The sequence below is a fragment of the Copadichromis virginalis genome, linkage group LG17, assembly GCF_057382275.1.
Source record: "Copadichromis virginalis isolate Kocher_CV1m ecotype Utaka linkage group LG17, C_Virginalis_male_GT1.1, whole genome shotgun sequence".
Lineage (NCBI taxonomy): Eukaryota > Metazoa > Chordata > Actinopteri > Cichliformes > Cichlidae > Copadichromis > Copadichromis virginalis.
Genome location: NC_140634.1, coordinates 14584661 through 14607926, shown reverse-complemented (window position 1 = coordinate 14607926; position 23266 = coordinate 14584661). Strand labels below are relative to the sequence as shown.

At 43.0% G+C, this 23266-nt stretch overlaps 2 long non-coding RNA genes across 2 annotated transcripts in view; both read right to left on the bottom strand.

Annotated features, from left to right (window-relative positions):
- The window catches only part of LOC146689115 (uncharacterized), a 370205-nt gene that overhangs the window by 255667 nt on the left and 91272 nt on the right, over nt 1-23266 (bottom strand). The window lies entirely within an intron of this gene.
- Nucleotides 7055-9153, bottom strand: LOC146689120 (uncharacterized). The gene is made up of 5 exons (XR_014916134.1): nt 9054-9153; nt 8656-8757; nt 8393-8560; nt 8131-8247; nt 7055-7759 (listed from the first exon to the last, which is right to left on the bottom strand). It is a non-coding gene; the product is annotated as an uncharacterized LOC146689120 (long non-coding RNA).

Below are 23266 nucleotides of genomic sequence, written 5' to 3'. Positions count from 1 at the left end.
TTGAACATGCTGAATTTGTGCAGGTTTGGCACTGGAGGGCTCCAGCTGCAATCAGGAGAGAAACACAAAACTGATCATCACAATTTAAATATATAGCAAATATGACATTTGTAGTTGTGGCGGTAGTTGTAGTTGGGGTGGTGGTTGTAGTTTTGGCAGTGGTTGTAAGTGTAGTTGGGGTGGTGGTTGTAGTTGGGGTGGTGGTTGTAGTTGTGGCAGTGGTTGTAGTTGTAGTTGGGGGGATGGTTGTAGTTGGGGCAGCAGTTGTAGTTGGTGCTGCAGAACAGGCAACACCTGATACTGTACCAACGCTCTGCATGAAAGGTAGAGAACCCAGGCTTAAAGCAGCTGCACACAGGTTTGCAGATGCGCAGCCGTAACCTGGAAACGTGCTGGTGCCGCTTTTGACTACAGACCAAAGAGAAGAATTTCAGGATATGTTTTAAATTGGCTACTTTCCAGGAAGCTTAATATATTTCATGCAAAAAAAACAACTTAACAGCTTTTTAAAAACTTTATGTTTGTCTGACTTCCAGGCTTGAAATTTAAAATCTTATCACAGTAACTTTCACACCCAAGGATAACATTTAGTATAAATTAGGGTAAAAGTTTCCGCTCTTTTATATGTCAGATGTATCACAAAAGAATTTGAAATCATCTTTGATTGAAAACCGATGACACAACTGATACAACATAAAGACTCACTGGTTGATTGGAAGCATTGGTTCTCCACTCCCTGACACTGTAATGTGGAGGAGCACTGACCAGTGGAAGGGTCACAAAAGTTGCATACTCCACCATTATTTGACTGAGAAGCAGGATCTGAAACACAAAAGGAGGACATTTCATTTCAGAACAGAGACTCTTACAACATCAGATTATTGTTTTTATTTCTTTATATTATTCTTTTGTCTTCGATGAGCAACGTAGTATTTAACTTACTTGGTAGAGTTGCTGAGTTGCAGTTATCTGTGTTGCAGCATTGAGCAGAAGCCAGAGCACTTTGAAAACCCAGGTCGACTGAAAATGTCTGAGAGGTTACGGCTGGACACAGGGAGGAAGATGCACATGCCTTGTAGATTTGTGTGACCGGAGTTCCAGATGAAGTAGCTACAAATTCAAAGTGCGGTTTGTCAATGTTGATGGAACACAAATAGCTTCTCAGCAGTTGTAATTTGGTGAAAATATGAAATATGATATGAAGAAAACATTACCTAGAATGGTAGCTGTAACACACATTGTTTCCGATGAGGAGCATGTAAGTAGTGCTGTGCTTGAACATGCTGAATTTGTGCAGGTTTGGCACTGGAGGGCTCCAGCTGCAATCAGGAGAGAAACACAAAACTGATCATCACAATTTAAATATATAGCAAATATGAGATGTTCTGAAAGTTCATATTGGGTTACAGCAGGTTACAGTTGAGTCAATTCTACTCACTAACTTTGGGGGAAAAAATTACAATGTAAGATTTAAATAAAATATTTAAAGCTTTAAATTAGACTCTCTTCTACCTGCAGGTGAAATGAGTGTAGTTACCTGTGGTGGAGAGTGCCCAGAGGAGAAACAGAGAAAACAGCAGCTTCATTGTGATGAACAGGTCAGTTCTGCAGATTAGTTTGCCTGGACTGTGATACTAAAGCTGAGGAGCAGCACTGCACTTTATATACTGAACAGGTGACCTCACAATTGCATGTGTTCACATTTTTACAGCATGACCATTCATGCTGTAAAAACTCTTCTTTTGTCAAATCATTATGTCACAGCACCTTACCACACCTTTCCTCTTCAATTCAATAACAAGTATTCGTGCATCACAAAAAACACAGGAATTCTTTTTTACATTATTAAGTTTTTAACAAATGAGAATGACCTTGCGTCTTGTGTCATTAAGCCATCATCTTTAATTTTGACTTTGAAACCATAATTGACTTTTTGTTCAGACAATTCCATTTGTTTATAACAGTTGACACTTCCGAATAAAATCAGGACCAAATGTTATGAAACAACCCTGGAATAACTTTTCTACAACTGATGAAGATCAAGCCTAAATGCTTTACATCAAGTATTGTCCTCTACATATACTACTAATCATAAATGGTGTCTAAATAGATCAGGGGTTATCAACTACATTTGTCTAAGGACCAGAATTTTATCAGCACACACTGTGAGGACCAGATGCTCTCATAAAGTAACTGAAGTAACATAAACATAACATCAAGTACCTCACATTACCTGTACTGTAGTAAGCCACTAGAGAGCGACTGCAATATTTTAGGCTTCATATTTGTGAGGCTAATAATGCATTCAGCGAAATCATACAGTTTTTGTCATAATGTAGCTTCATGTTTGTTTGTCTAAGTGAGGGACACAAACTTAGAGATCCTACAGAGGTCAAGATAAAACAAAAGAAAGAAGTCCAAAAAGAACTATTAATTTGCTAACAAATGTTGTGTTTTTAATCTCAAAATTAATATATCTGAAAAAAACAGTGCTTCATTCTTTCCTGTAGATCTGGTTTGTTGAGAAACTGACGGCTTTGTGATCAATGGTGTAAAACCTGCTGCAGGTGTGGCAGCTGCCTTACCCGATCAAGATCAATACTTGAACAGTGTCATGGTCCTGGGCCATGCGGGCCCAGTATTCTCAGTTCCTTGTGTTTTTGTATTTCGTTCCTTATTTAGGTCATGTTTCCTGAGTTGTCCTGTTATGTTGTTCCTTATTTGACTTCCCCTTGTGACTCTTATCCCCTGTGTGCCCCTCTATGTATCTGTGAGCCCTCATCTCCCCTCGTGTTTCATTCCATGTTTCCCCAGCCCACTATGCCCGTGCTCTCTCTCTCCTCCTGTTTGCACCTCTGTGTACTTCCTGTTTTACTTTGACAGTCTCCCGTCAGTGTTGTTTACTCCTGCCATGTCTTGTTATGTTTATCTGTGTCAGCTGTGTTCCCATGTGTGGCCACTTCCCCTGATCATCCCTCTTGTGTATTTAGTCTCTGTGTTTCATGTAGTCTGTGTCGCGTCGTCTGTGTTCTCACCTCCATGTTTTCACGGTCAGTCCTTGCAGTGATCATCATAGTCTGAGTTTTCTTAGTTTGTCGCAGTATTAGTTTTCCCAGTTTAGTTATAGTCTAGTCACGCCATCCCTGCTTTGTTTGTGCACTTTGTCTTCAGCCATAATAAAGGCTCGCTTTCTGTTAAGTCCACTCCCGTCTACTCACTTGTGTATGCACCTGGGTCCATCACACACACCACTGCACGGCCTGTCTCTGCAGACCGTGACAAACAGTGGAGTAACTTTACTTTTACTCAGCTACTGTACTGAAATGTCTTTTAGCTCAAACATTGATTTTCTGGTTTATGCTTCTATGCTTTGTACATTTTGCTCTTACACGCTTCAAACAGCCAAGGAATCATCTAAACTTCATGATCTACCATCTCAAATGTTTTCAAAAACCATCATGAAGCACAACTGACGCTGTAACTCTGTCACAGTGTTGTGCTACTCTGAATTTACCACACCTGCTGTTGTTAAACGGATGTCATTGCCACGCTCTCTTTGTAACATAATAATAGCACGCCTATTCAAATCAAACATAAAGCATCTTATTTATCAAGTACAATCATGTGTTACACACACCTGACTTACGTAGAACTTCTTTTTGTTCTATTATGGACTATCACAGAAATAACGCAGGTTGTTTCTGAATCACTTAATTAAGGGTTTGGCCATTGCAGTAATTCTTTAGCTAATGCCCTGGTATGTCACCTACACCCCACAGCCGAGTTATTTTTTAATATATGCTTCTCTTTACTATTTCTTTACTCCTTTCTGTTTCCATGTCTTAGATGAAACATCTGAAACACTACTGTGTGTCAGGGTCCTGGGAGCGTGAGCGAGACAGATAAATATGAAGGCATGCCGGCTCGGACGTCGCCCGGATCAACAAGGTCCGCGTCAGGTGTTGAGGAACCAGGGCACCCTGACGAAAAGTGGGCTACTGGAACAAGAAGGCATCGGTGGGCAAGAGACGAAAACAGGGCGTTGTTGGAATGCTACTATGCAAGTAACCCTGGCGGAAGGGGCTACATGAATAGGATGAGGGACCTATGGATTCTTCGATACCCAACATCCACAATGACGGCGAAACAACTAGTAGCTTGGACTACATCTGTTTCTGTGTGGACAATGTAACAACTTGGAAACGATTCCGTGTGTTCCCTAATAATCCACCCTGGATGACACACGGAGTTCAACAACTTATTCGAACAAGGAACAACGCTTTCAAATCCGGGGACCAGGAGGCATACAGTGCTGCCAGGGCCAACCTGAGAAGAGGCATCAAGACTGCCAAGCAGCAGCACAGGAGGCGTATCGAGGCCAGGTTTGAGAACAACACAAACCCAAGGCAGGTCTGGGAGGGCATCAGGGCTATCACGGACTACAAAAGAAGAACACCATCACCCTCAGCCGACAGTTCTACTCTGGCTGAGGATCTAAATCTCTTTTATGCCCGTTTTGACAGGGAGAACACTGACCCTGTCCTGTCCCCTCTCCCCTCAACCGACCCTGCTCCGGTCCTGAGCACTCATGAGCTGAGGCGTGTGTTCCGGAGCATTAACACCAGGAAGGCGGCCGGGCCGGATGGAGTGCTGGGCCGGGTGCTAAAAGACTGTGCTGCGGACCTGGCGGACGTCTTCACCTCTATATATAACACCTCGTTGTCCTGTTCACTGGTACCATCCTGTTTCAAAGCAGCAACCATCGTTCCCATCCCAAAACAGTCAAATGTCACATGTCTGAACGATTTCAGACCTGTGGCACTCACCCCCATTCCCGCCAAATGCCTGGAGAGACTGGTCATTAAACACATCAGAGCTGCTTTTCCACCATCCCTGGACTCGCACCAGTTTGCATACAGGGAGAACCGGTCAACCGAGGATGCGATCGCCACAGTGCTGCACACATTACTGAAGCACTTGGAACACAGGAACACCTATGCACGGCTCCTCTTTGTAGACTACAGCTCGGCTTTTAATACCATCCGGCCATACAAACTACGTCCCAAACTCCACCAACTGGGACTTAACTCCTCTCTGTGCAACTGGATTGTGGACTTCCTCACTAACCGTAGACAGAGTGTCAGAGTGGGTAAGAACACCTCTTCCACCCTTGTGGTCAACACCGGTGCCCCTCAGGGGTGTGTTCTGAGCCCTCTGCTATACACTCTCTTCACCCATGACTGTATTTCCTCCTGCGCGTCCAATCTCATTGTTAAGTTTGCAGATGACACTACAGTGCTCGGACTTATTTCCAACAATGATGAGACAAACTATAGGACAGAGGTGCAACAACTAGAGTCATGGTGCCACGACAATAACTTGGTCTTAAACACCAAAAAGACCAAGGAGATCATTGTAGATTTCCGGAAGAGGGGTCATAACAACCATCTGCCTCTCTTCATTGGCAGTGAGGCGGTGGAGAGGGTGAGCAGTTTTAAATTCTTGGGGGTAACTGTGACCGAGGACCTGTCCTGGGGCAACCATATCACCTCAGTTGTACGGAAGGCCCAACAGCGCCTCTACTACCTGAGGAGACTGCGGAGCGCACACATTCCCAGATCTCTGATGTTGAACTTCTACAACTGTGCCATCAGCAGCGTTCTGACGTATGGATTTCTAGTGTGGTTCCCCAGCTGCACCAAGGCCGATCAGCAAGCACTCCAGCGGGTGGTGAAGGAAGCTGGCAGAATTATTGGAACAAGTCTGCCAGAGATCAGTAATATCTTCCCCACTCGCTGTCTGAGGAGGGTGCACAGTATCCTGCGGGACCAACATCACCCTGCGCGCCACCTTTTCCATCTGCTGCCCTCAGGGAGAAGGTACAGGTCTATACAGGCCAGAACATCCAGACTGGCCAACAGCCTGTATCCACAGGCTGTGAGGCTCCTGAACTCTCTGCCCCCCTCTCACGGACAATAACCATATCCAACTTCTTAATAGCAATGAACTGGTCTGCATTGGTGCATCATATCTTTATTCTCTTCCCCCTCCTGCCCCCCCCCCCCCTCTTTCTTAAATAGATAACTATCATATCTGATATCATATCTCACAGTACAATAATATTGAATGGGTTGCATTGTTGTATTTTGTCATGTTTCTCAGGTCTTTGTCTGAATTTCTACGAACATTATTGCTAAGGATTGTCTTATTGCATTGGAGTCACACTGGGTTAAATATGTACACTTGGGTTTTAAGGGGTATTTATTATTTTCTTCTTTTTTTTTGGGTTGTATGGAAGCCCCAAACGCAATTTCATTGTTCTTGACAATGACAATAAATAAATAAATAAAATAAATAAATAAATAGCTCAGTGTTCCAACATTCGAAAGAAGGGACTGCTCTCACAGCTAGATGTAGCGGTTCCGAATGACAGCAATATCAGGAAGAAGGAACACGAGAAGCTGGAGAAATACCAAGGGCTCAGAGAAGAGCTCGAGAGGATGTGGAGGGTGAAGGTAACGGTGGTCCCCGTGGTAATCGGAGCACTAGGTGCGGTGACTCCCAAGCTAGGCGAGTGGCTCCAGCAGATCCCGGGAACAACATCGGAGATCTCTGTCCAGAAGAGCGCAGTCCTGGGAACAGCTAAGATACTGCGCAGGACCCTCAAGCTCCCAGGCCTCTGGTAGAGGACCCGAGCTTGAAGGATAAACCGCCCGCAGGGGCGTGCTGGGTGTTTTTATATATATATATATATATATATATATATATATGGTAAATGTATCTATCTATATCTATATATCTATATATAGATATAGATATATACATATATTTTACCATAAGTGTGTGAATGTTTGTGCCATTACTTTAATAGCCAGTTACAGTACGGATTGGAGGATATGTCAAGGCACACCGTCATTACCAAACACAGGTTGGACACCATGTAAATATTTATCTGTTTTTATTTATTTGTTTGTTTTTTTATTGTATTCTGTTTGGCCTAAGTATGACCACCAGCATGACATGAGAAAAAACAAAACAATAAATAAAATTCGTGTCGGTTTCAAACATTTTTATTTCTTGTTTTTATTTATATATTTTTGCTTTTCATGTATTTGATTTTATTTATTTTGTTCATGGTTTTACATTGAGAGCCATTTATGCAGAATTCCTTGTGCAGTAGATTGTTGATGCCTGTAAAGTCTTTAGCATTGTTTGAGTTGAATCTTCATTGTTTTCAGATATTGATACTATTTTTCCTGCTACAAGGAATGCTCCAGTTCCACATTTCACACAAGCCTTAAAATGCCTAATATCCTTGATAATTAAAAGAAAAAAGAAAATATGCAGAAAGTATGATATATTGAGTAAATATTGGTATGTATGCTGTTTTTTTTTATTTGTCTTATATTGATGCCTTTTTACTGTACCTCAGCTTCAGACAGATTCCAGCCTCTTTTAACTAAATTTGGATTTCCTAACCCCAATCAGGTCTTGAAAAAGGTGTTTTCTGAGTATTTCTGATACTTCAAATGTTTTTCATGCCTTTTTATTTTATTCTAATAGATAATATATATGAGTCCAAATATAAGATAGATGAACGTGGTAGTTGTTGTTGGAGCAGTATTACACAAATTGTTATCACAACAGCTGACGTTCCCAAGATTCAAGACAGGGAGACTTGACAGGCTGGACACTGCTGTACAGATGTTTTCAGACATGCAGCCCTTGACTGGAACTGAAGTGCTGATACCTGATGGCACTGTAGATAAAAATCATCATTTCAGATTTTTCATCTTTATAGAAACAATTTTGCTCAAATCAGAAAGAAGTATTGAAAGACGCTTTAAGCAAAAACCTTCTACAGCATGTAATTACAACATTTACCAGCAAGGTGTATTTTACCAGTGGGTTTGTAAGGTGTTTTTTTCACGTAGCAGTCTCATTAAATTAGCTTCCTTATTTCGTCAGTGTAATAGTGACTCATAATATGACTCAAATAACAGAATATCTTGAAGTTGTATGTAATATAATGCTTTTTTTTCCTTTTGTTGATGTTTCATTTTTCATATTACAAAAACACAAATTTGTATAAACATTTCAAGGTAGCAAAACAGGTTTGAAGAGAATTACCAAATGCTTGAAAGCAGCGATTCTCTACTCCACTACACTTCACTGTAGAGTTACACTGAGTGGAGCCGGGGTCACATGAAAAACACTTCAGATTGTTCTCGGTCTGATCTGCAGGGACTGAAATAGGAATGAAAATCTTTTTCAAAAACAGAAAACATTACAGTGACCAGATTTAACATTCCAGGTCAAGAAGATGGCAGGATTCCGACATTATTATCTAGCTTGTGTTTTCTTGTCATATAGAAACTCTATCTTTACTTGCCAGGCAAAATGTTTAAGTTGCAGTTGTCTTTGTTGCAGCATTCAACAGATGCAGCTGCACTCAAAATACCCAGGTTTGCTGAATATGTCTGAGAGCCTAAGACAGGACACACGAAGTCTGGTGCACAACCCCTGATGATTTGTGGTACCTTAATTCCAGACGATGTCACTGCAGAATCAAAGTGGAGTTTGTTAACATTGATGTAACCTCCCAGTACATGTATGCTCACTGAAAAGTAAAAGATGGAATAAAGAAGAGACTACCTAGAATAGAAGATGTCACACACGCCTTCTCTATAGTGCACTTAACTGGGTTTGTCGTTAAACATGTCACATCTTTGCAGGTTAAACACTGAAGGGCTCCCGCTGTGAAAAAAAAAGTGAAATTGTGATCACATTTTCATTCACATTCATGAAGATAGCTGGGTTTTGCTTTATTGGTTGAAAGGCTTTAAGGGATCTTGCAATACATAACGTGCAATAATGGTGAGCAAAAATAGGCTAACTCCTTAAATAGTGCTTAGAAGCATGATTTGAAGTCAGTTCATAATTAGTCAGGATAACATTTATATTCCCTTTTAAAAAATGTTTTCTGCAGAAGTAAAAACGTTTAAGTCCTTACATTTTTGGAGAAGTCTAAATTTAAGAACAAGATGATGTACCTGTGCTGCAGAGTGCCCAGAAGAGAGTCAGGGAAAGAATCAGCTTCATCATAATGTGAAGATTTGTTTTCCCAGATAGTGACACTACACATAACATAAATGGATCCATTTATATACTCTACAGAGACTGAAAAACAAAGACAGACATCAATTTCCTAGAAGCTCCTCCTTCAAAAAAGAGAAAAGCAAACAAAAAGATTTCTGAAAGGACCTGAAGATCAAGATTATAGATGAGCTGATGAGGCAGTTTGGCCTACAGTGTTACTGCTACAGTAAGAGATATGATTGGAATTTAAATTTACCGCATTAATTCTTCACTCCACTGCTTTGGAGTGAACTCCACTGCTTTTCTAGACCTAGTAACACACACTGTACCATTCAATAATTTATATTTAAATATTGCTGGTTGTTATATTTTTACTTCTTAGGGAAAAAAAACAGCAGATGATATTCTGTGATAATAAATGTTTTTCTCCAAAAATGAGTGCTGTAAAACCTCAAAATTGATCTTTCCCTGCTCTCTGAAACATCATTAAGGATAAATCATACATTTATTACTTTATTTAATCAGAGAAAATGTATTTACTCAAAGAGGCTGTTTACACATGTTAAATTGATGTGTGGTTAAAGTGTATTGTATTGTAGAAAAAAATTTCTACACTACACAGATCCAATCATGATATAATCTAAGTTATGCATTTAAAAAAAAAACTACATAGCAATTATATACTTACATTTCAAAGCCCACAATTGCTCCCTTCTGTCATTGTCTCCATTGAAGGCGTTCTCAATACAGGTTAATACCAACGTTAAAATGTCTAACTTCATGATCCAGAACATGAAACAATAATTTACGTAGGACGTAAGGATGTAAGTATGTTTTGTAATGTAAAATGTACTGTTTTTCTTTAAATCAAACATGACACATTAGAGGTCATGGTATGCAAAAGTCATAGCATGTTTACTTTTTTACTCCATCACTAGCACAAACATTTGCTTGCTCTTCTTCAGAAATCCCTCAGCTTGTCTTGTTCCAAATGCCACAAATACTTGCTTAGACTCCAACCACAGCCTCACACCCAGAAAAATACAGCAGGTGTTTTAGAAACAGTTTCTTTGGAACGTCTTTGTTCTGGCATTTTGTTCGTTTTTATTTAAGGCTGGGTAAACAACTTAGATACATACAACCTCCACAGTCACTCTTGCTGAGGTTTCACTAATGCTTGAGAGAGTCTTTTCAGTCTTTCCAAACAACACTATTTTGAAACAGATTTGCAAAACACACACGCACATCAAAATACATTTTTTAATTTTATGTAGCCCCTGACCTGAACGTTCCTTTTAAGTGAAAACTGCAACCACCTTCCACTAATTTTCCAGCTCAGTGGTGGTAATAACAAGTAGCTTTGCATTATATTCCACTGAATTATTGCTTTGCTATTTTTGTTAGTTGGTTAGGTATTTAAAACTGATGACCACAGCAAAAGTAGAAATTCAGAACCAGGTATTTAGTTCAGTTCAATTTTATTAATTTAGCACTAAATAACAGATACAGTTACCTTAAGTTTGGTTATATTGTATGCTAAAGACCCTACAATACACGTTTAAGATACCACCTCTCCATTCCTTTTGCTATATACTTACATTTTAGATCCCACATCTAGCCCCCTATATTTGACTTTTTGTGTGTTCTGTCTTTAATCATAGACTTAAGGCACAGGTATCAGTATTGGAATGTTTCACTAATGCAGCTGCATTCATAATCCTGAACATGAAACAGGAAATCTTTTGCATTTTACAACTCTTATTTAAATAACATATACTGTATATAGGGCAGTTCCTGGTTCAAATCAAATCTGAGACGTGAGAGGCCATACAGTAAGGTAAGAAAGGAGGAAGATTGTGAGACACAAGGTCTATTGACTGCTGATATTTTGTTACTGAATCAAAAGTGCAAACAGAAAACAAAAACCTTGTGGTTCATGAGAAGTCCCTCACCATGCCTGCTGTACTGGATTCCAAAAACATATCCCACCGTATAATAACACAATGGATGTTTTGAAGATGATATCTGGAAACTTGTTTGTTCTAGCATTTCAACACTTTTTATTTAGAGCCGGTTTAACACGTTTCATACATATAAGTCAAGATTCAGTTACTTTCTGCTGTGGTTCTAATGATTTCAATTGTGCATTCAGGGAGCACTTGCAGTCCAACAACAGATAGGTCTGTATAAAAGATGAAGCAATCACTTCCAAAAGTATTTTATGGAGAATGTTATCCAGGAGCTGTAACAGATGTACAGATAGAATAGAAATAATAGATGAATGCTTCATGTTTCATGTCGGATTGTGACTCGGACATTCATTAATCCTCCACATTTCCATTGCTTGAAGAGAGATAATGCTTTTTAAGGAGCCAGGGTACTTGTAACTGTTGAATCTCCTGATCAGCCTTCTAGGAACTCCACCCCGTCAGTCCAGATCCCTTTCCCTCTCTTTTCACTCTTTGGCCACACTGAACCTATTGTTCAAATTATGCTGTACCCTCCAGCTGTGAAAGGTCATTGTGGATGCTGGTTTTCGTCTTATCCCATGGTTCATATATTGCACTGTGTATGGGGAAAAGAATAAGAATTCAGCAATTCATATTCCATTATCAATGTTACCTATCGATTTGCTTCCTTTTTGATTCATTTATCAGTTCTCATTGAGTTCTTGTTTGCTCCTCTTTGAAAGTCACCATCATCACTTAGCAGCATACATTGCTTAATTAATTCCAGGAGAAACTAATTTGATACATTACTCATTGCATTACTTTCATGTTTCACCGTAAAATGACCAGAAACGCACTTTCTCACACTTAGCAGTTAACTACATAAACCTGAGGCCAACACAGCCTGGCTTCATATTAAATAGTTTTTTGAACAATAATAAAAATTTTAAAAAATTGTCAAGTCATTATGCAGGCCGCAAGATTGAGACATTAGAGCATCTTAATGTGTGTTTTGTTTCCATTGGTGTGGAATTACCTGTCACGGTCCTGGGCCATGTTGGCCCAGTATTCTTAGTTCTCATGTATCTTTGTATTTCATTTCATTTTTATTTATTTCACACTTGGTACTACAAATCAAACAAAACAACCACATCTTCTGTCAACAAAACACAACAACCATGTGTGAAAAGGAGCAGGAAGAAGAAAATATTCTTATTAAACCCTGCCCCCTATCTACCATCGAACTTATATCACCGGTGGGCACCAAAAATCAGGAACAAACTAATATTGACATTTCTCTCCGGTCGAATCCCAAACCAACATCACATTCATTCGCATTCTTCATACTGAGTTATCGTTTTAAACATATAACACTTTTTAAAACATTGTAAATTTATACAATTCTTTAAATTATAATGAAGTGAATTCCACAGTCTTATACCCCTAACCGTTGTGCTCATTAATCTTTGTGTAGTCCTGGCTAACTGATGTTTAAAATAAAATTTCCTTCTATTCTCTTCTCCCCTTGAACACATCAAAAATACTCTTTGTAACTTAAAAGGCAAAATATTATTTTTAGCCTTAAACATAATTAATAATGTCCGTAATTTCACTAAATCTCCTAATTTTAATAATTTTGATTCTATAAATAATTTGTTTGTATGTTCTCTATATTTAACATTATGAATTATTCGTATAACTTTCTTCTGTAATAGGTTTAAAGGTTTTATGGTATTCTCATATGTATTCCCCCAAACTTCAACACAATAGTTGATATATGAAAAAAACAAAGAAAAATATATTCAGTTCCCTGTTTAGGCTCTGTTTCCTGAGTTGCCCTGTTGTGTTGTTCCCTGAGTGCTTTCCCTTTATGACTCTACCCCCTGTGTGCCCCTCTGTGTATTCATGAGCCCTCGTCCCCTTTCGTGTTTATTCCGTGTCTCCCCTGCCCGTTATGTTGGTGTTCTACTCGTGCTCTCTCTCCTCCTGTCTGAACCTCTGTACTTCCTGTTTCGCCTCGCCCGTCTTCCCGCCAGTGTTGTGTTCACTCCTGCCATGTCTCGTGATTATTATCAGTGTCACCTGTGTTCCCCATGTGCTCCCACTCCGCTCGTTAACCCTTGGTGTATTTATGTCTGCGTCTCCCTCAGTGCTGTGTCGCGTTCTCCCTCATGTTGTGTGGATCTTCCTGTGTCTACCTGCGAGTGTTAGTTTACTTTTCCCAGTTTAGTTTTGTATTTCCTGTGTTCTGCCGTGCCAGCATTAAAGCTGTGTTTCTCGAGTTCATCCCCGTGTCTGTGAGTTTTGCATTTGGGTCCTCCTCCTGCTTGCCACACAGCGTTCCATGACAGAAGAACGCGACCAGTAATGGACCCAGCAAACTCCGTTCGGAACCAGCAGCGTGCAAACTCCGCCTTCCCTAACGAAAGGAGAAGGCAGGAGGCTCGGCACGCCCGGGAGCACGAGTCTGCCTTTCATGGGACTCTATGGGCGCTAGAGTTGGAGGAGTCAGCCTATCGCCTGCCACAACTCCTCCGGCATTTTCGACTTCTGGTTCGCCTCTCCGGTCGCCGCCCACGTCCCGCGCAAAGAAGAGGGTTACTCGGCGGTCGGGGAGTGGTTTCGAGCCGACGACAAACAGCCTTACTCCACTGCAGGCTTTTGCGCTCTACCTGGGACTTCCGCGCTCAGAGCTGCACAAGCTCCCTGTCTCTCCGGCGCAGCCTGGTTCGTCATCGGCTCAGCCAGTCGACATCACCGAAGTGCCTGCGCCCACTGCCTCGGGAACTCACGGCACAGTTCCCGGGAAAACACGACGCTCACGCCGTCGCCACGCTAAAGCTACTGAGCAAGCTCCGGTGGTGAGTGAATCTGACTGCTTTTTCCATGCGAGTTCCAAGCCCGACCGTCTCGGACAGTATTCGTTTTCTGAGTCCGCTGTTTTTCACGTCCGTAACTCACCAGAGAAGAACAAAAAGGTTGAATATGACTGTGTTTCTAGGCCTCATACTGTTTCTACGTTCGCCTCCGCTTCTATTACGCACGAGACTGACTTCATCACCACTCTAGAGACTGCTGTTCATGCTAAATTAAAGAATCCTGGCACTATAAGCCCCGTGCGCGTCATCCCTGAGGCCATTAACTCTGGGTCTGTTAATTCTGGTCCTGCAGTGCCTACCCTCACGCCCATGTTTGAGAGCGACTATGTTTCCTGTGCTCCTCCCAGGTCAGCAGCAATTAACTCACAGACAGATTATTTCACCGTAGAGAAGCAAAAGACCGTTTTTGAGCCGCATACTTGTGAACAGCACTGTGAAGTTAACAGTTCTGCGGTCTCTGTACCTGCTGAGTGTGAGACTGTGAGTGGTGTGTCTCCACTCCTGGACTATGCTGCTCCCCAACCTGTATATTTAGAAACGGTCTGTGTGAATGCTCCTGTGTCCATAACGGATCCCTTTGTGCCCGGTATTACAGACTCTGACTCTGCTAAACCTGGATCTTCCTGTGCAATGACTGTTTTAGAGACTGCTACTCCTAAGATGGACAGCTTAAGGCCTACAGAGTCGCTAGGAGTGGCCCGCCATGAATCTCTGTTCGCTAACACTGTTTCTAGCTCCACTAACTCTGTTTTCCCTGTGTCTGTTTCTGCTCCTGAGCTCAGCTCTCCCGCTTCAGTTTCTGTAACCAAGGCAGCGTGGGCCCAGCCTTCCCTAGCTCCCGTATCAGTTCTTCGGGAGAGGGTAGCTGAGGTCCAGCTGGTCCCTGCTTCTGTTCCCAGACTGGCAGAGGCTCCTATCATCCCGGCACCCGTACCTGCTCCTCGGGTGGGGTTGATGGACACCCAGACTTTGCCTGCTCCTGTTCCGGTTCCCCGGGTGAGGTCAGCTGCGACCCTGCCGCCTCCTGCACCCATCTCAGTTCCTCGGGTGGGAGCGACAGAGGTCCAGCTTGCTCCTGCACCTACACCGGCCCCCAGGGTAAAGGCAGCCAGAGCCCAGCTCGTCCCTGCACCCGTATCTGTTTCTCGGGTGGGGATGGCTGGTGTTCGGCCAGGCCTAGCACCTGTTCCTGTTCCCAGAAGGAGAGCAACCCAGAGTCAGACACCTGTTCAACCACAAGCGCAACTACCACTTCAACTAGCATTACTATCCATAACACAGTCTGTAGCTCAGTTGTTAACACAGATTCTTGTTTTGTCACCAGTCCAGACTTTAGCACAGTTAGCAGCTCTGTCTCCTGTTCAGTCATCGGTTCTACTACCTGCTGTCCCGCCATCACTGCAACGTGCACCCCTGTCTTTAGCGCAGTCAGTAGCTCAGGTCATAGCACAGGTTCCTGTTTTGTTACCAGCTCTGTCTCTAGCGCAGCCATTAGCTCCTCAGTCTGCTCAGTCATCGGCTCCGTTACCGCTCCAGTCCTTTGCTTCATTGCCTGTTGGTTTGTCAGCTCAGTTATTGACTCTGTCACCAGCTCAGTGCTTAGCCCAGCAACCCGTTCAGTCACTGTCCACCTCAGCTGGAAGCCTTTGTGAGCCTTCTTCGCCAGCTGAGGATTACGCGGTGCTGACACACTTTGAACTGACTGTTTGCCCTGCACAGCTCCAGCTGTTGCATCCTAAGCCGGCTGCGTGCCCTGTGCCGCCACAGTCAGAGCCCGCGGTGCCAAAGGTCCCCGCACCCGCTGGCTCTGCATCCGTTTCCGCTGGAGGGCCCGAGGGGCCCGTTCAGCCTCCTGTCTCCGCTGGAGGGCCCGAGGGGCCCATTCAGCCTCCTGTCTCCGCTGGAGGGCCCGAGGGGCCCATTCAATTCAATTCAATTCAATTTTATTTATATAGCGCCAAATCACAACAAAAGTCGCCTCAAGGCGCTTCATAGATACAGAGAAAAACCCAACAATCATATGACCCCCTATGAGCAAGCAAAGGAAAAACTCCCTTTTAACAGGAAGAAACCTCCGGCAGAACCAGGCTCAGGGAGGGGCGGCCATCTGCTGCGACCGGTTGGGGTGAGAGAAGGAAGACAGGATAAAGACATGCTGTGGAAGAGAGACAGAGGTTAATAACAGATATGATTCAATGCAGAGAGGTCTATTAATACATAGTGAGTGAGAAAGGTGACTGGAAAGGAAAAACTCAATGCATCATGGGAATCCCCCGGCAGCCTACATCTATTGCAGCATAACAAAGGGAGGATTCAGGGTCACCTGGTCCAGCCCTAACTATATGCTTTAGAAAAAAGGAAAGTTTTAAGCCTAATCTTAAAAGTAGAGATAGTGTCTGTCTCCCGAATCCAAACTGGAAGCTGGTTCCACAGAAGAGGGGCCTGAAAACTGAAGGCTCTGCCTCCCATTCTACTTTTAAATACTCTAGGAACAACAAGTAGGCCTGCAGAGCGAGAGCGGAGCGCTCTAATAGGGTGATATGGTACTACAAGGTCATTAAGATAAGATGGGGCCTGATTATTTAAGACCTTGTATGTGAGGAGCAGGATTTTGAATTCAATTCTGGATTTAACAGGAAGCCAATGAAGGGAAGCCAAAACAGGAGAAATATGCTCTCTCTTTCTAGTCCCTGTCAGGACTCTTGCTGCAGCATTTTGGATTAGCTGAAGGCTTTTCAGTGAGTTTTTTGGACATCCTGATAATAATGAATTACAGTAGTCCAGCCTGGAAGTAATAAATGCATGAACTAGTTTTTCAGCGTCACTCTGAGACAGGATATTTCTAATTTTAGAGATGTTGCACAAATGGAAGAAAGCAGTCTTACATATTTGTTTAATATGTGCGTTGAAGGACATGTCCTGGTCAAAAATGACTCCAAGGTTCCTCACAGCGTTACTGGAGGCCAAGGTAATGCCATCCAGAGTAAGAATCTGATTAGATACCATATTTCTAAGATTTTCAGGGCCGAGTACAATAACCTCAGTTTTATCTGAATTAAGAAGCAGAAAGTTAGCGGCCATCCAGGTCTTTATGTCTTTAAGACATTCCTGCAGTTTAACTAATTGGTGTGTGTTATCTGGCTTCATGGACAGATAGAGCTGGGTGTCATCTGCATAGCAGTGAAAATGTATGCTATGTCTTCTAATGATGCTGCCTAAGGGAAGCATGTATAATGTAAACAGAATTGGTCCTAGCACTGAACCCTGTGGAACTCCATAATTAACCTCAGTGTGTGAAGAGGACTCTCCATTTACATGCACGAATTGGAGTCTATTAGATAGATATGATACAAACCACTGCAGTGCAGTACCTGTAATACCTACAGCATGTTCTAATCGCTCTAATAGGATATTATGATCAACAGTATCGAACGCTGCACTGAGGTCTAGCAGGACAAGCACAGAGATGAGTCCACTGTCAGAGGCCATAAGAAGATCATTTGTAACCTTCACTAAAGCTGTTTCTGTGCTGTGCTGAGCTCTGAAACCTGACTGAAACTCTTCAAATAAACCATTCCTCTGCAGATGATCTGTTAGCTGTTTGACAACTACTCTTTCAAGGATTTTTGATATGAAAGGAAGGTTGGAGATTGGCCTATAATTAGCTAAGACTGCTGGGTCTAGAGATGGCTTTTTGAGTAAAGGTTTAACTACAGCCAGCTTGAAGGCCTGTGGTACATAGCCGATTATTAGAGATAGGTTGATCATATTTAAGATCGAAGAATTAATTAATGGCAGGACTTCTTTGAGCAGTTTTGTAGGAATGGGGTCTAAAAGACACGTTGATGGTTTGGAGGAAGTAATTATTGAAGTTAACTCAGAAAGATCAATTGGAGAAAAAGAGTCTAACTTAATATCAATGGTACTAAGAGTAGCTGTAGATAATATTACATCTGTGGGATGATTATTGGTAATTTTTTCTCTAATGATAAGAATTTTATTTGTGAAGAAGTTCATGAAGTCATTACTAGTTAACGTTAAAGGGATGGTTGGCTCAAAAGAGCTCTGACTTTTTGTCAGCCTGGCTACAGTGCTGAAGAGAAACCTAGGGTTGTTCTTATTTTCTTCAATCAGTGATGAATAGTAAGATGTTCTGGCTTTGCGGAGGGCTTTCTTATAAAGCAGCAAACTATTTCTCCAGGCTAAATGATGATCCTCTAGATTTGTGACACGCCATTTCCTCTCCAGATTACGAGTCATCTGCTTTAGGGTACGTGTTTCAGAATTATACCACGGAGTCAGGTACTTCTGATTTGAGGCCTTAGTTTTCACAGGAGCTACAGTATCCAGAGTCGTACGTAGTGAGGAGGTGAAATTATTAACAAGATAATCGACCTCTGTTGGGGTAGCGTTCAGATAGCTACTCTGCTCTGTGTTGGTACAGGGCATTGAAGATGATAACAGTGGGTGGATTATATTCTTAAACTTAGTTACAGTGCTTTCAGAAAGACATCTACTTTGATAAAGTCTACTCTTCACCGCTATGTAATCAATTATTGTAAAAGTAAATGTTATCAGGAAATGATCAGACAGCAGAGGGTTTTCAGGAAACACTGTTAAATGTTCCGTTTCTATGCCATATGTTAAAACAAGATCTAGAGTGTGATTAAAGTGGTGGGTGGGTTCTTTTACATTTTGAGAGAAACCAATTGAGTCTAATAACAGATTAAATGCCATGTTGAGGCTGTCATTTTTAGCATCTACATGGATGTTAAAATCACCCACAATAATTATTTTATCTGAGCTCAGAACTAAATTAGATATAAAGTCTGAGAAATCAGACAGAAACTCTGTGTAAGGCCCAGGTGGACGATAGATGATAACAAGTAAGACTGGTTTCTGAGTTTCACAGCTGGGGTGGACAATGTTAAGCATCAGGCTTTCAAATGAATTAAAAGTCTGTCTTGGTCTTTCATTAATTAATAGGCTGGTGTGAAAAATTGCTGCCACACCGCCCCCTCGGCCTGTGCTTCGAGATTTCTGGTAGTTAGAATGGCTCGGGGGTGTTGATTCATTTAAACTAACATAATCATCCTGCTGCAACCAGGTTTCTGTAAGGCAGAGTAAATCAATTTGTTGATCAATTATTAAGTCATGTACTAACAGAGACTTGGAGGAGAGAGACCTAATATTTAATAATCCACATTTCACTGTTTTACTCTTTGGTTCAGATGTGGATACTGTATTGTTCTTTCTTTGTGATTGTTTATGTTTAAGTTGTTTGTTGCTGGTTTTTAGTTTGTTTTTTGTCTTTTTGGAAGCTGACACAGTCTCTATGGAGATGGGTTTTTGGGGGGGTAGCAGGAGGAGAGAAGCTGCAGAGAAGCGTGTAAGACTGCAACTCTGCTTCCTGGTCCCAACTCTGGATAGTCATATTTTGGGGGGTTTAATAAATTTGTCCATATTTCTAGAAATGAGAGCTGCTCCATCCAAAGTGGGATGGATGCCATCTCTCCTAACAAGACCAGGTTTCCTCCAGAAGGTTTGCCAATTATCTATGAAGCCCACATCGTTTCTGGGACACCACTCAGACAGCCAGCAATTTAAGGAGAACATGCGGCTAAACATGTCACTCCTGGTCTGATTGGGGAGGGGACCAGAGAAAACTACAGAGTCCGACATTGTTTTGGCAAAGTTGCACACCGATTCAATATTGATTTTAGTGACCTCTGATTGGCGTAACCGGGTGTCATTACTGCCGACGTGAATTATGATTTTACTGAATTTACGTTTACCCTTAGCCAGCAGTTTTAAATTTCCTTCAATGTCGCCTGCTCTGGCCCCTGGAAGACAATTGACTATGGTTGCCGGTGTCTCTAGCTTCACATGTCTGAGAACAGAATCGCCAATTACCAGAGTTTGACCCCCGGCGGGTGTGTCGCCGAGTGGGGAAAAACGGTTAGACACATGAACGGGTTGGTGGTGTACCTGGGGCTTCTGTTTAGGACTATGCTTCCTCCTCACCGTGACCCAGCCGCCCTGATTCCCCAGCTGCTTGGGGTCTGCCGGGGAACAGCTAGCGGGGCCTACGCTATTTTCGGCTGCACCAGCTACAGGGGCCTGGCTAGCTGCGGGTGAATGAAGGGTGCGAAGCCGAGTCTCCAATTCAGTAATCCTGGCCTCCAGCGCTGCAAATATGCTACATTTGTTACAGATATCATTACTGCTAAAGGAGGCCGAGGAGTAACTAAACATCTGACACAATGAGCAAGAAAGTGCAGGAGGGACAGGTGAAGTAGCCATGGTGCTAACGAGTCGGCTACGAGCTAAGCTAAGCTAGCGAGACAGTACAGAGACAGTGAGTGAATACTTTGGCTATAAATTAGGTAGTGAGTACACAGAAAGTGTGCTTCGGAGGAAGCACGTGAAGATTATACTATGAAAGAAGAATGTATTTAAAAGTTGTTAATTAAATCGCTAAGCAAATAAGCTACTCAGAAACACCACTGTGTTTGAGCAGGAACAGGAAGTGATACTCTACCACAGAGCGAGCGAACACCAAGTGACAGCGCCACCAAGAGTCAGCCTCCTGTCTCCGCTGGAGGGCCCGAGGGGCCCGTTCAGCCCCACGCCACGTCAGCTGGAGGGCCCGAGGAGCCCGTCCAGCTGCCACCTGCGGCCGCCTCGCCGTCGCCTGGTCCAGCCTCTGCAGCTCCGCCTGGTCCGGCCCCGTCAGAGTCTGCATCCTCGCCTGGTCCGGCCTCAGCCTCAGCTTCTCCTGGTCCAGCTCCAGCATGTGCTTCCGCTTCGCCTGGTCCAGCTCCAGCATGTGCTTCCGCTTCGCCTGGTCCGGTCCCCGCTTCGCCTGGTCCGGTCCCCGCTTCGCCTGGTCCGGCCCCCGCTTCGCCTGTGGCTGCCACGCCACCGTCTGGTCCTGCCTCGTCCGGTCCTGTGCCCACCGGGCCTCGGCCAACACGCCTGACGCCGGAGTGCCGCCGTTGCCTTCCGCACGGTCGGCCTCCTGAACTGCTCAATCGTCTCCTTGGCCGCCGCCTTCTTCCACGCGGCCGGCCTCCGGACCAGCTCTGTCACCTGTGCCACCCGTCTGGTCGGCCCCCCGACCGTGTGACCCGTGAACTTTTGTGCCTGTCGGCCTCCTGACATTTATTATGGACTAGTGTCTTGTGCTCCTGTGTTTTCTGTTGGTGGTTTTGTTTCCTGTTCTGGTCCCTCCGTCCTGGTCCCCCGCCTCCCGCCCTGGGTGGGTTGTTTTCTGTTTTTCTTGTTTTTGTTCGCGGGTTGGGGCTGTCAGGAGCCAGCCCTTGCGGGGGGGGGTGCTGTCACGGCCCAGTATTCTTAGTTCTCATGTATCTTTGTATTCAGTTCCCTGTTTAGGCTCTGTTTCCTGAGTTGCCCTGTTGTGTTGTTCCCTGAGTGCTTTCCCTTTATGACTCTACCCCCTGTGTGCCCCTCTGTGTATTCATGAGCCCTCGTCCCCTTTCGTGTTTATTCCGTGTCTCCCCTGCCCGTTATGTTGGTGTTCTACTCGTGCTCTCTCTCCTCCTGTCTGAACCTCTGTACTTCCTGTTTCGCTTCGACCGTCTCCCCACCAGTGTTGTGTTCACTCCTGCCATGTCTCGTGATTATTATCAGTGTCACCTGTGTTCCCCATGTGCTCCCACTCCGCTCGTTAACCCTTGGTGTATTTATGTCTGCGTCTCCCTCAGTGCTGTGTCGCGTTCTCCCTCATGTTGTGTGGATCTTCCTGTGTCTACCTGCGAGTGTTAGTTTACTTTTCCCAGTTTAGTTTTGTATTTCCTGTGTTCTGCCGTGCCAGCATTAAAGCTGTGTTTCTCGAGTTCATCCCCGTGTCTGAGTTTTGCATTTGGGTCCTCCTCCTGCTTGCCACACAGCGTTCCATGACATTACCAAAAATAGACAGGGCATAGCCGAACACATGAAACAGGAAAAGACCGCCATGTAATCCCTTTATTTCAACAAAGTTACTGTATTTCTGAATACCACCTTTTAAAATGGTAACTGTAACAGAATACAGTTACTCATATCTTGTATTTTAAATACGTAATGCCGGGACATTTATTTCGTTACTCCCCAACACTGATTGTTCTTGAGATCTCTGAACCACACAGCTTCTCCACCATGAGAAGATGACAATCTTGGAAGAACAACAAAATTATTTTACTGTTTCCCCGGTAACTGTTATTTTTATATGCAATGTGCACAAGTAATTGGACAATTTCATGTGTTCGCTGTTCACTGGAATGAGGCCCAAACACGATGATGACGTTGGTCATCATTAGAATGATCTTTGGGAGTGTCTAAACAGTCTATTAAAATCTTTTTTTTTTTAAGTAAATGATTCCAGAATTTTTCTCTTACCTAAGAAAATTTCTTCACAATGTAATGAAAAGTCATCTGGGTTTACAGCATAGTGCTGGTTAGACTCAAGTACAAAATTAGACTTTGTCAGAGAATATCTGTCTATGAACAGCATGTAAGGTTCAATACTTAGACACTAAATGCTTTTATACTTTAATCAAACCTGCCTATGTTGTTTTTCATGCAGCCGCACGATGAGGTTCCGTGCAGGTATGTTCATGTCTGTTTCGTCACGCCATTTGGTTCACAGTTTCCATGCATCTACACAGCATTCTGTTCACAGTGGTCATAGTTATTCCTTTCAGTCAGGTTAGTGTTTTTCCAGTTTAGGTTTTTGGTTAGTTGCAGTCTCTGTCCCTGTTATGTTTTGTCTACTACCTTCTGCATCAGCCCAAATAAAGGCTTGCTTTCAGTTTAAGTTCACTCCAGTCTCCTCGCCTGTGTTCGCACCTGGGTCCACCACACACACTCTCCACATGGTCTGCCCCCGCTGGCCGTGACAACTACTAGGTATGGGGTAAGTGATTACTTAATCAGGCAGACCATAGTGATAGCATGAATGACATTTCAGAACCAACTGTGTTACTTAGGATTAAAATAATTAAATAAAGCTGCTTTTATATACACATTGCATATTCTCATTAACAAGTTGGCGCTCTGTGTTTTTGAGGGTCGGAAGTTTCATTCAGTGTCATGACTGAATCAAAATATTGTGATTGACATAGATGGCAGAGAGTTTTTTGCAGCATGCTTAGATATCATAACTAGTTAACAGTCAGGATGATATTTGTCCCAAACTTAGATAATAAAAAGAATCAATAAGATAATATTAATAATCAAGGCTTGGCAGGTAGGTGTTTTTTCTGTCTTTGTCATTCCAGGAAAAGGAGCAGATACAAGGTTGGACGTGAACAGAGAGGAGACTCGAAGGGAGACAGC